Raw genomic sequence first — 8,169 nt, forward strand, 5'->3', positions numbered from 1 at the left:
CTTTCCTGCTGCAGCCCCAGCTTAGCCTTTAGTTCACCTGTGTATTGTAAACAAATCTGGGCCTGCTCAGAAACCAGAGTTCAAACAATATTTTTAAAGGAGCCTATCTTTTAGGTCAAGAAAGACGCTCTCGTGAAACCAACGCTGATCCAATAACCAGATAAAAAAGATTAGCACACTGTTGACCGGCAGAGAAGTGCCAGCCACAACTGGGAACCTTCTCACTTAAACACCAGGAACGGATTTGAGAAAGTCTATTATTCTCAGAGCTCAAACTCGACTCAAGTGAGGTTAAGTCAAGCCTTGGGTGGAGGTCACATTTACAATAGCGCTACTCCCTCGCTCCACAGAAATTGTTTCCCAAGCCCAACACTGGGGAAGCAGCACTGGGAGGAACGGAAGGATAGCAACTTTCATTTCTCCTGAGTTCTGCAGGAGTTAAGCTTTCCGAAAGGCTGATTTTCAGCACTTGGAGCTGGCACTCCCTAGCAACTTCTCAAAATAGAAATGTGAAGGGCTTTCTGTTTTCTTCCATCTCACCGCCCAGCCCTGGCTCTCCCGGACTAATCTTCTGATGTCAGGTCACCACAAACAAGGGGTGGGAGTGGGGGGTAGGGTAGGGGTTCAAGGGCAGTTAACTCTCAATTCTTTGGTGTTTGGTTATCCAAGGGGATGGTCTGTACTCCAACTCCCTGGCCAATGCACTTCTCCATGGTCTCCACCAGTTTCCCCATTTGCCGTTCTGACAAAAACCAGTGAGCAAGGAAGTTAACAGCTGACATGGCAGTTGAAATAAGCCTTGCAGAGTACATACAGTATGTGGATTTTATGTGAACATTTACCCCCAGTTCCAGTTCCAGTTAATGACAGTCTACATTCTGATGTCTTCTCATCTTTACAGTTTTTTTTTTAACTCCATGGATCATTTTTATTTGACTTTTTAGAAAATGAACCTTACTTGTGCCATTTAAAAAAAAATTAAAATTACCCTGTTGGATTACTAAGATCAGCTCTTCTTTTACCAAGATCACCATAAAGACATACCACCATGGTATCTCTTCTTTCTTCAGTGCTTCTTAACCTTTTTCTGCCTCTGCACTATTCTTAAACACAATCACACTCTCATTCATAACACCTCTAATGACACTACAGTGGTTCCCCCAAACGGAGGAAGAGCTACCTTGTCCTGACTCTGCCCCTCCCTGCCTTTCCTGAGAACCACTAATTTACACCCACAAATAGAGACTACAATAAATATTAATACAAGAAATCAGCCAGTGATCTACCTGCTGGTTACTTAAAATTAAAAAATGCAAAAATATATTGAGAACCTAGTAAGTCCTAGACCCCATCCAAGGGATCCTTATATATAGACCACCTCATTTAATGCTCACAACCGCCCTGCAAAGGCTGAGAGAAGTTAGGGAACTTGGTTTTCTCAGATCACACCTAGGAAACAACCGGCTCTAGTGGATAAAGGACTCAGGAATCTGGACTTCAGAGTTCCAGTCCTGGGACCTTGACGACCCTGGCCCTTTGCCTCTCCCAGAGTTAGTCTCCACATCTGTAAAATAAAACGTTAAAATTCCCTCCTGACTTCCATCTTCTGAGAGTACCCAGGCTTAACTGAACTGTGTCACTACAGCTGAGGTGAGGGTCTTGGGTAAAGCATGAGAAAACTATCATCGTCCCCAGTACACAAAATCACACACAAGAAGGAAAAGGGATTCGATACAGAGCTCCCTCCTTTTCTTCCCCAAGAGCCACACACACAAAAAAAGAGGGTGGGATGTAGCAGCACGTGACCAAATCAATGAACACGCCAAAGTGCAGCCCGTGGTCACACACCAATGAAAGAGCAGGGTTTCCCTCATAACTGGCACCGGGCAGGGGCTCACACAGCAGCACACGAGGGACTTTAAGAACTGGCTTCAGCGGTGAGCAGCAGAGGAACGAGAGCACAGCAGAGAGATCAGTTTATAGGGTAGGAAGTAATGTTCCTCTGGTTGCTTCTAAGGAGTCTTTAAACAACTTTCTGGAAAGGCGGAAGGGGGCGGGGGCTGGGGGGGGGGCGGGGGGGCAGGCAGGGCATGCTCCAAGCTGCAACGTCGCTGCTCAGGGTTGAAAAGCCCCTCCAGCTCCATCCACCTGGACACAGGGGACGTGGTCAGCACGAGGGCCCGGATGGCAGCTGAGAGCGCGCGCAGGGGAGGCAACCGTCTGAATTGGGGGCGGGATGGGGACTCCCAGAGACCTATAAATAAACTGAACACCAGCGCTGGAAGCCTTCTGGGCCGGGGCCCAGGCACCGCAATCCTGGGGCAGGGAGTCTTTGTTGGCGGGAGGGTTCGATTTCCGACGCGGGACCCCCAGAGGGCCAAGCCAGGGCCGAGGGCAAGTGTGAGCACCTGGGGGAAGGAAATGGCCAAGAGCTGGAGGCAAGAGCCAGTCCCTTGACTCCTCCACCGCAGGGATTCCCCCGAGACCGTTACCTGGGTGCAGACCCCAGACTCCCTCCCCTCACCCAAGAATCCCAAGGACGCGGAAGGCCGAGCCCCACGCCCCTTTGCTCCCCTTGCTTCGGGCCACGGGCCTTCTAGTACTTACCGGGGCCCGGGTACCAGTCTTCCTCGCCCGCGTCCTCTCCCCTCCCTGCCCCCTCCTCACTTCGCGTCCCCTCCTCCAGGGGCCGCAGCCATGTCCGTTACTGGCAACTCCAAGGGGGTTTGCCTCCTTTCTCGGACAACGGAGTCTCCGACTCGCTAGCTAAAGTCCTGGGCGTCGATTGGTCGCAATCCGAGACGGGCAGGGATTCTTGGCTTCTTATTGGCTGAGTGGAGCACTAGGCTGTAGCCACAACCTCCCCTCCGGGAGCCTGGCGGAATTAAGTGCCAAGTGATGCCGGCGGCGGGAGAGCGCGCAACCACTGTCCATCCTTTCCCCCCCGCCGCCACTGTCCATCCTTGAACGGTCATGCCGTAGCGTTTTCTGATCCAGAGTTCCTGACCAGAGGCGAGGGCACGACTTTCACCTAGGTTAGTTTTCCTATGGAATTATCCTAAAAAGATCAACCGTCCCGCCCCCCGCCTTTCTTTTTAAAATAAGCCCTTTGCAGAGCGCCTGTGTCTCCAAAGCTCCCTCCTTGTTGCTGGGAACAAATGCCTCGAGACCCCTCGCTCAGAGACCTTGGAGGGAGTCGCTCTGGGACCAATACTGCTTCCAAACCAAAGCTGGAGAGTCTAAGGCAATACTGCAGTTTTTCTCCGCAGCTCGGCTGAACTCTAAAGGGAAAAACAAGTTAAAAAAATTTTTTTTTCTAAATAATTAGAGAAGTCGCCTGGGAGACCTCTCTTGGGAAAACAAAGCAAGCCTGTGTCAGTATTTACTTCTGTTTTCCCAGAGATCTAAGTCTGGAGAGTTGTTTTTTTGTTTTTTAAGCTGTTTATAAAACTAGAAGAAGGTCATGGCTAGTCCTGGGAAGTAAGAGCCCCTTCTCCCTGTTAATGAATTTGATTATGTAATTAAATCTCTCTTGCTTTTCAGCTGGACAAGAAGGTGCCATTTTAGTGCCTAATCTTGTATGTTTGAACTGTTTTAGCTGTTGTCTAAAACTGGTAGAATCATGTCCCTTTCCTGAATACAAAAATCTTCTGCTGTTTATCTTCGCCAATAGAAAAAGTCGAAATCTCTCTGCCTGACATTCAAAGCCCCTCATAAATCGACTCAGGCATACATTTCCAGGCTTAACTCCCCACAAACCAAACTACTCCTGCAGCCACATAGATTCACCACCATCCCCTAAGTGCCTCTGGGACCCTCCCACCTCTGCTTCTTTGCCCAAGAGTTTCCCTGTGCTTTGTAGGTTCCTTCCTACCAATAAAATCAATGTTCAAATCCACACCCATCCTAAAAGTCTACCCCAAACACTACCTGCCCAAAAGCCTTCCCTGACTTTTAGTCATTGAAACTCTGTAGCACTGAGCTTTTCTTTGTGTCTCCACTGCTGCCTTTACAAAAGTATGCTTTGCACAGAATTATTTTTGTAAGACTTCAAGCAACCTGAAGGCAGCTGGCTTATCCTGACAGTCCACACAGCACCTTATTTGGAGGCTGGTACCCAGTAAATGTTTGCTGAACTGAACTAGTCAATTGCCTGTATCTAATGTCTTTTCACTTCATCCCAGAAGGTTTATATGGCTGCATTTGGAAGGTTAGCAGGTGTAACATAGTCATCCTGCCCTGCTCCACTTTGTACCCCAGTCGCCTCTGCCCATACTTGTTTCTCTGTTCTGTTGGGTTTTATGAATATCACTCAACAAATTTGAACTGAGTGCCTACCAGTTTCAGGGGCTGTGCCACAGTCCTTCACTGTGCACTGACCATCCCCTCTGTCAATCCCCCCAGCTATAAAACTTTGCCTAAGATGGGACTTCCCTGGCGTTCCAGTGGTTAAGACTCCTTGCTTCTACTGCAGGGGGCACAGGTTCCATCCCTGGTTAGGGAACTAGGATCCAGCATGCTGCGCAGCATGGCCTAAAAAATAAAAAATAAAAAAAACTTTGCCTAAGAAGTAAATCAAATCACTTGATCCAGGGGTTCCCTGGTGGTGCAGTGGTTGAGAGTCCGCCTGCCGATGCAGGGGACACGGGTTCGTGCCCTGGTCCGGGAAGATCCCACGTGCAGCGGGGCGGCTGGGCCCGTGAGCCATGGCCGCTGGGCCTGTGCGTCCGGAGCCTGTGCTCCGCAGCGGGAGAGGCCACAGCAGTGAGAGGCCTGCGTAACGCAAAAAAAAAAAAAGACCTGAAGTTACTTTGCAATTACTTTTGAATGCCAATTATCATTTCTTTGTATGATTCTGTATAGATACTGGACGTATCCATCCCTAGGCTTTATGTAGTTAAAAACATTGTCTAATGATAGGTCATTTCTCTTCCTGTTAAGCCCCTTGTGTCCAAGGACAATGTCTTCTTCATCTTTGTGTCACTGTTGCTTAACAGAGTGCCTGGCACACAGTAGGTGTCTGATAAATGTTTGTTGAATAAGTGAGCTGGTGCTCAATTATCCTCTCTAGCATCTTTAGTTGCTTCCTGTCCATTGGATCCTTTCCCCTAGCTATATAAACATTCATAGTTCTCATCTCTCCTTAGAACAAAAGAGGGAGGGGGAACAGTAGAGGGAAAAGAGAAGGAGAAGGGGAGAAGAAAGAGAGAAAGAAGGAGGAGGAAAAAGAGGCCTTCAATACTAAATGGTCTGGGCTATGTGACGCTCCTCTGCCGTATAGCTAATGAATCAACGAGCAAGAAGTTCCCTCTCTGTGAACCTAAAACTGCTGTAAAAATATGAAATCTTAATAAAAAATTAATTAGAAAAAAAGGGGACTTCCCTGCCAGTCCAGTGGTTAAGACTCCATGCTTCCACGGCAGGGGGCACGGGTTCACAGCACAGCCAAAAGAAAAATAAAAAAAAGCTCCCTCTGTCTGTGTTGTTATGTCTCTGTTAGACTAGCCAGTGTAGTAACACCTGATGACTTCACCTTAGCTACTACAGTCAACAGAGAATCACTGCTTCATTTATTATATTTTGTGGCCCTGGGGAATATTTAAGAGACATAGCTGAAAAACTCAATGTCGTGTGACTCTAAGAACCATGTTTCAAATATTGTTAAATCAGCCTGGAATAAACTCCTTCAAGACTGACCAACATGGGCTTCCCTAGTGGCGCAGTGGTTAAGAATCCACCTGCCAATGCAGGGGACACAGGTTGGAGCCCTGGGCCGGGAAGATCCCACATGCCATGGAGCAACTAAGCCCATGTGCCACAACTACTGAACCTGTGCTCTAGGGCCCATGTGACACAGCTACTGAGTCCGTGTGCCACAGCTACTGAAGCCCATGTGCCTAGAGCCTGTGCTCCGCAACAAGAGAAGCCACCGCAATGAGAAGCCCACATACCGCAACGAAGAGTAGCCCCCGCTCACCACAACTAGAGAAAGCCTGCACACAGCAACGAAGACCCAATGCAGCCAAACAAAAAATACTGACCAACGACGTCATGCTGTGTTGGTCTACCTGCCAATCCATCAGCAGTATTTACTGAGTTCCCTGCATCCAGGCCTGGGGCTGGATGCTGGGCATAGGTGGAAAAAAAAACTGTCAGGATCACTGCCCTCAAGTGGTTATATTCTACTAGAGGAGACAAGACCTTAAGCAAGTAAATAATTATGTCATCTCAAGTGTGCAAAGTGCAGCAAATGAGCATCTCTAACGGGATCCTGATGACCACATCTTGGGTGGCTGGGGAAGGTGAGGGAGGAGGTGGCATGTGCAAAGGCCCTGAGGAAGGAGGGTATGAGACTGAGGAACTAAAGGGGATTCCTGCAGGAAAGGGGAAGAGTAGAGTGATGAGAGATGAAACTAGAGAAGTAGGTGGCAACTCATTCAGGGTCTTCTGCACCACGTTAAGGGTTTTGACCTTTATTCTGAGAGCATCAAAAAGCCATTGGAGGGACTTCCCTGGTGGCGCAAGAATCTGCCTGCCAATGCAGGGAACACAGGTTCGAGCCCTGGTCCAGGAAGATCCCACACACTGAGGAGCAACTAAGCCCGTGCACCACAACTACTGAGCCTGCACTCTAGAGCCCCTGAGCCACAACTACTGAAGCCCACGTGCCTAGAGCCCGTGCTCCACCACAAGAGAAGCCACCGCAATGAGAAGCCCGCACACCGCAACGAAGAGTAGCCCCCGCTTGCTGCAACTAGAGAAAGCCCACGCGCAGCAACGAAGACCCAACGCAGCCATAAATTAATTAATTAATTAAGTAATTAAAAAAGGAAAAGCCATTGGAGCGTTTTAAGCGAAAGAGTACCTGCGATCTGATTGGTGTTTATAAAAATACTCAGGTTGGCTACTGAGTAGAGAATGGATCATAAGGAAGCAAGAACAGCTTTGAGAGGCCCAGAGAGGAAGCCTGGCGGTAATGTGAGCAACACTGTCCCTGTGCTAAACTGGTGGCTGCCTGGGTGGTGAGTAGACGTCTTAAGAGATCTTTAGCAGGTGAACTAGGCAAAACTTAGTGATTGATTGGACTTAAGGTCTGGGGAGAAAGAGGGAAGGGTGACTCCTAGGTTTCTGCACCCTTGACCTCATATAGTGTCAGTTATAATGACAAAGCACCTGTTCAGCTCCAGGGGCTTCAGAAAGGCTAATTTAGAGCAAAGGACTGAACACAACATCAGCCAGAAGACATTCCTGTTTGTTTATGACTTCACTTCACCTAGATGGAAACATGAGAGGTGAGTAAGAAAACGTGAGTAACTCAGCAGGGCTGATTCAGGTTTTTGAACAAGGAGTGACACGCTGAGTCCCATCCATGCAGAAACACGCTCCTCTCCCCTCGCACTGGAGTATCCTTCGTCTTGCGCCATCCTTTCAGCCTAATCAGGTGTTTAAAAGTGACAGGGTGAAATGGTGATTGTTTAGATTCCTGGGCTGAAATTCTTTTAACTTGTCTGAGCTAAACGCCACAATCAATTAGAGTCCCTTGCCAGAAATCATACTTTCAGGGTCGACATTCTGCAAATGGCTAAGTGTTGATTGTTGCTGCAGCCGAAGTTTCAGACCCACCTATGGACACTTCCAGGCTCTTTGAAAGGAGGGACCAGATGATCAAAGGACATGAGCAGACAATTTACATAAGAAGAAACCAAATATTAGGAATTGTTATTTTGGAAGAAAGATTCAATCTCACTAATAAGCAAAGAACATTAAATTAAAACAAATCCAAGGAATTCCCTGGTGGTCCAGTGGTTAGGATTTGGCACTTTCACTGCCAAGGGCCCAGGTTCATTCCCTGATCAGGGAACTAAGATCCTGCAAGCTGCGCAGTGTGGGACAGCCCCACAAAAAAAGAAAAATGAAAACAAATCCAGAGGAGCCATTTCCCATTTGTTCAATTAAATAAAATAATAAAATTTATTAATGCTGAAACTGTAGTGAAACTGGTAGGTTTAAACATTACTTTTTGATTGCAATCTACATTGTTATAATATCTGTACTGGGCAATCTGACAGCAGGTGATAAAGAACCATAAAAGGATCAACTCTTGATTATCTCTTTTTATGGCAGTACAGCTTTAGGAAATAATTCCAAAGCTTTGTGTGGGTGGGTGGG

The 8,169-nt window shown here is 47.7% G+C and overlaps 1 non-coding gene across 1 annotated transcript; it reads left to right on the forward strand.

Annotated features, from left to right (window-relative positions):
* Window positions 1–7,788: 7,788 nt before the first annotated feature.
* On the forward strand, window positions 7,789–7,861 carry TRNAE-UUC (transfer RNA glutamic acid (anticodon UUC)). The gene has a single exon. It is a non-coding gene; the product is annotated as a tRNA-Glu (tRNA).
* Window positions 7,862–8,169: the final 308 nt, after the last annotated feature.

This window comes from Lipotes vexillifer, unplaced genomic scaffold (genome assembly GCF_000442215.2).
Source record: "Lipotes vexillifer unplaced genomic scaffold, Lipotes_vexillifer_v1.1 scaffold518, whole genome shotgun sequence".
In the NCBI taxonomy this organism is placed as follows: domain Eukaryota; kingdom Metazoa; phylum Chordata; class Mammalia; order Artiodactyla; family Lipotidae; genus Lipotes; species Lipotes vexillifer.